General features: G+C 49.8%; 1 protein-coding gene across 1 annotated transcript in view; it reads left to right on the top strand.

Annotated features, from left to right (window-relative positions):
- Positions 1–5325, top strand: part of LOC107117313 (cytoplasmic phosphatidylinositol transfer protein 1-like) — a 63372-nt gene that overhangs the window by 1574 nt on the left and 56473 nt on the right. The gene's annotated exons all lie outside the window — the stretch shown is intronic.

The following is a 5325-nucleotide window of genomic DNA, read 5'->3' as shown; positions in this document are numbered from 1 at the left end:
CCTCAGTTTGCCCTTAAAGTACATTTAGCGTCACAGTAATCTTGCACTGAGAATAGCGAGAGGTGTTTGAGGATATAAGGCTTGTAGCGTATTTCCCGGCAGTTTAAGGACCGGAGCCAGAGAAGAGTTTTCTGACCGATTTCCTTTTGCAACTGTTCTTATTTGCACAACGGCCCTGCAGGGTAGGTCCCTCGCCCACTTGGAGAACTGCTCCATTTCCCGCTGCTGGGCAACTTAAATTGACAGTGCATATTTTGAAAACTTTTGCTCCAGGGCTCGAGTTTTCCAGAGCCTCTTTCTCGACGCTGGTTTTGGAACGTCCTGAGGGACGGATGCCTCTGAGCGCGCGCAGAGTATTTTCCTTGTCAGGTCACTGAACGCCCTGTAGATCCTAGCTTTGCCGAATTTTTGACGCTTCCTAATCATTCCTTCTGAATGCTCGAAAGATGAGATTTACAAGCAGACCTCCGAAAGTTGCTGGATCTCATGGATTCCCCCCCATTCACCTATGTTAATTGTTTGTGGCTGAAAGGAGAAAAGAGAGAATATTCTTCTGTGAAGTTTCTGTATCTGATGGCGGTTCTGCCTCACTCATGGCAAGCAGACCAGTTAGAAGATTTTCGGGTTCCAGCTTCCAGGAAGAGTCCCACAGTTTTGGGGTTTGGCAAATCTCCGGTGGAATGGAATACCACGTTTGTAGGTCAGCCGTGGTCAGCTTCCTGTGGACGACCGACAGCATTAAGCAGGAACTCGCACAGATAACATCAGGCAGGCAGAGTCCGGCGAGAGCTTTCTGATGGGTTCATTTTTTTCCAGTCGTTCTATTTCGCACGACAGCCCTGCAGAGTAGGTCCTGGCTCCCTGTTGGCATACCGAGAGACGGTATTCCCAAGGGTATCCAGTGAGGACACAATTGAGCAAGCTTCCCGAAGCGAGTTTGCACATTTCCATTCGTTGCTCGTGCGAACAAGCAAAGATAACAGGTTGCTCGGTTTGCTTCTCTTAGCGGAGTCGCCTTGCCCTGCCGGTCCTTGCGTGCAGAATACGATCGCGTAACGCGCATCGTCGCTGTTGGCTGGATCGCGCTGGGTTCCTCCTTATCCCACCGCTCCGCTCGTAGGAGAAACGTTGCCATGGAAAGATCGACCTGAACCCCCCACACACGCGCACACTTTCAAGTGTGGGTGTCTGCATACATTTTGTGCTCGGGAAAGATTCCCTGAGTGCGAAAGTATGTCGTGGGAAGGTGTCGGTTTGGCATTCGTCCACGGATGGCAGCAGGGTAGCGGACACCTTTTCGTTAGGCCCGACCAGATTGTCACCGAGTGGGAAACGAGATTTCAAGGGTCGCTACGTTGAACTGGCCGTTTGGGATAAGAAAAGGGGAGAGAGGGAAGAAAGGGGGAGATTTCCGGGCTGGCCGGAACCCCAGAACCTTCAGGCCTCCTTGGATCCAGGAGCGTCACCTGCTTCACTCGATTTAGTTGGTGCGGGGTAAGGATGTACGTTTCGTTGGGTAAAGCTGCCGGTTTCAGTTCGTTCAAAAATTATTTGTTTAAACATTAACAGACTCTGCAGTCTATCCAGGGCCCGCAGATTTATGGCGATGTTTAGACGGTAAACGAGTGTTTTGCAGCTCTAGCACTGGGCGCAAAATAGAACTTTCCGGGTGCCCTGGAGACTCCCGTTGAGAAAGTCAACCTTTTCCAGCGTTGGGCATCCGGGCCCCTTGCATGGCAGAAGCGAAATATGGGAAACCCTTCTGTTGTGTTGTAATTCAGGCCTGAAGCGTCAATAGAGGCCAAATTGATCTGCCTTACCGAATTCAAATCTCTCTTTCCCTTCTCCTTCATCCAGTCTGATGCAGAGTTCTGAAGCACTTGAAATCCAGTTCCTTGGTTTGGGGGCAGCTTTTTGGTCCTAATTGAAAAAAGATCTTGCACCACTTATATGGTGGTTTATTCCACCATTGCTCTTGAGGATTTCATCTTGCAATCTTTGGTGGCTTGTGGGATCACACAAAAGATCTTGATAGTCCGGGAATCCTGTTTCCACGACCCCCGACATTAGTGAGGCCTGAAGACCGGCTCCTTGTGAACAACTGTATTCAAAGGTCTCCTGCCTTTGAACATGGAGGCTCCATTTAATTGCCATTGCTAATAGCTGTTAGTAGACCCATTCTTCTTAAACTTGCCTATATTTTCAAAAAGAGCCATCTACGCTTGTGGCTGTCAGCGGGCCTTGAGAGCCAGTTTGGTGTGGCGGTTACGAGTGCGGACTCGTAATCTGGGAGAACCGGGTTTGATTCCCCGCTCCTCCACATGCAGCTGCTGGTGGGACCTTGGGTCAGTCACAAGTTCTCTCGGAGCTGTTCTCTCAAGAGCAGTCCTTGAAAGAGCTCTCTCAGCCCCGCCTACCTCAGAGGGTGTCTGTTGTGGGGAGGGGGAGGGAAAGGAGATTGTAAGATGCTCTGATACTCTGGGTATAAATCCAATCTCCTCCACCACCTTCTTCTTCTCCGCCTTTCCCCCAAAGGCCCAAACAGTGGTCCTTCAAGTTCAGGATCCGACACACTGGTCAACCAGAAACCCCGGAAGGCCTACAAGCCAGGCGCCAAAACATTTCTCTGTTATTGCCCCAAAATCCTAGGAGTGGTGTTTAGAATTACGCTGTGCTAATCTTGCATTCTAACCACTACACCAAAATTTCTTTCGCTGTTATAGTAACTCATGATAGCCGGTGTGGTATAGCTAGTGTTCAAGGATCAAGTAGTAGGTGATGTGAAAGAACTCCGCCTGAGAACTGCTGCCTGTCTGAGTAGACAATACTGACCTTGATGTACTGATGGTCTGACTCAGTGTAAGGCGTGTTCATATGATCCTGGGAGACCAAAGTTCGAATCCCGGCTTCCACCACAGAAGCTCGCTGGGGTCACTTTGGGCCCGTCACAAGCTCTCGGCCCGGCCGACCTCGCAGGGTTGTTATGAGAAAAGGGGCAATTGATGTTCCAAGCTGCTTTCGAGTCCCAGACTTACCTCTGCCAGTTGACCCTCGGCCATTAAGAGCAGATTTATTATCGGGACTGCACTGACTGTGAATTGATGCCGTCTGGTCGAAATGAACTGCCCTGTGGGCAACGGTGCAGCGGCTGTGTTAGGAGAGAGCTGTATATTCAAAAGCAGAGCTGGGTCTTTCCCTGCCCTGAATTAAAGCTGTGTAAATACACACGGCGCCTCTGAAAACCGAGCGGCTGCAAGGAGCTGGGGGAAAGTTCCATCGGGAACAGCCTTGCCCGCTCGCTGGAAAAAGCAACGTGCTCGGGCCTTAAGAAAACAGGACTGTTGTTTCCCTCGGGGACTGGATTTCAGTTGGCGCCTTGTGTCCACAAAGGTCCTCGCTTGGCCTTGTGTCATCAGCCCAAAACACCCAGCTGGGTTTTCATGGGTGTCATGATCCCTGCTCAGCCATGAAACGTGCTGGGTAGAACGTTGGTCAGGTTGTGGCCTACCCTACCCTGCAGGGCTGTTGTGAGGAGGAGGAAGAAGAAGAAGAGTTGGTTTTATAACGCACCCTTCACTCGGAGTCTCAGAGCAACTTACAAACTCCTTTCCCTTCCCCTCCCCACAACAGACACCCTGTGAGGTAGGCGGGGCCGAGAGAGCTCTGAGAGAACTGTGACTGACAGAAGAAGAAGGAAAAGAGGAAGAATTGGATTTATACTTCACCCTTCACTCAGAGTCTCAGAGCGGCTTACGATCTCCTTTCCCTTCCTTTCCCCACAACAGACACCCTGTGAGGTAGGTGGGGCTGAGAGAACTCTGAGAGAACTGCTCTTGAGAGAACAGCTTTGAGAGAACTTGTGACTGACTCAAGAAGAAGAGTTGGTTTTATACCCTGCCCTTCACTCAGAGTCTCAGAGCGGCTTACAGTCTCCTTCCCTTCCACTCCCCACAACATACACTCTGTGATGTGGGTGAAGTTGAGAGACCTCTGAGTACTGTGACCAGTGTTCCCTCTAAGCTGAGTTAGTGTGAGCTGGCTCACAGTTTTTTAGCCTCCGGCTCACACATTTCTGTCTTGGCTCAGGAAGGATGGCTCCAGAGCAAACTAATTTAAGCAGCAGCCAAATAGCTCGCTCACAGCTTTAATGCCAGTAGCTCACAAAGTAGAAGTTTTGCTCACAAGGCTACACAGCTTAGAGGGAACATTGACTGTGACTGACCCAAGGCCACCCAGCTGGCTGCATATGGCGCAGGAGTCGGGAGTCGAACCCGGCTCTCCAGATTACAGTCTACCGCTCTTAACCACTACACTAAACTGGCTCTCTAGTGGAGGAAGTGGAAAGGAAATTTGTGCTTTAGGTGCCCGTGGACAGGGTCGCACTTAACTCATATGTTTGTCGTGAGGATCAAACGGCAGGGGAAGAATCGTGTATCCTCTTTGGAGCAAAGGTGAGTCAGATCGAAGAGAAGAGTCTGGCGATTAAAAGAAGGTGGGACCGCCTGAGACACCTTCCTGTGTTGCCCACAGTAATTTACTTGTTTGCTTCATGTGTATGTTATTTGGACTTTCTCACACCGTCCCTTTCCTCTCCATGTTATCTTCAGAACGACCCTGTGGGGTAGGTTAGGTTGAGTGCGTGTGTGCATGAATTGCCTGGCGAGCTCCCAGTGCGGAGTGGGGGGATTTGAACCTGGGTCTGGCACCACGCTGGAATGAAGGGATGGAAATTAAACAGGTGGGACTTTGGTGGGGCTGTTCAGTGAAGTCAGCAAGCTCCGCCCACGGCAGCATGGCTTTTTTTCCCAGCGGACTTGTTTGCTGAAGAACAAATGTATTTGTAAACATATTGTAAGGCGTACAACTGTAGGATGGTGCGTTAAAACAAGGAGAACGGGTTTTGAATATATACGATATCAGGAAGTGGATTTTGAACACAATGTTTCTTGTTTTCTATGGTGAGACCATACCTAGCAGTTCGAAAGCAAGAAATTGAAAGTAGATAAATAGGTACCACTTCGGTGGGAAGGTAACAGTGTTCCGTGCGCCTTGGTGTTTAGTCATGCCGGCCACGTGACCACGGAAACGTCTTCGGACAGCGCTGGCTCTTCGGCTTGAAACGGAGATGAGCACCGCAACCCTAGAGTCGGATTCGACTGGCTTTCGAGCAAGGGAACCTTTACCTTTTATGGTGAAAGAGATACTAGAACTCCCTCCAAACTTCGGTGTATTAAAAGTTATAGCTAGTACGTAGCATTGATGAAATGAGTAATCCAGAATATGTTTTAATGATGAGCGTACTGTAGGAAATGTCTTAAAAATTCT

This window comes from Gekko japonicus, unplaced genomic scaffold (assembly GCF_001447785.1).
Source record: "Gekko japonicus isolate JY-2015 unplaced genomic scaffold, Gekko_japonicus_V1.1 scaffold513, whole genome shotgun sequence".
Classification (NCBI taxonomy): domain Eukaryota; kingdom Metazoa; phylum Chordata; class Lepidosauria; order Squamata; family Gekkonidae; genus Gekko; species Gekko japonicus.
This window is presented reverse-complemented; position numbering and strand designations above follow the sequence as displayed.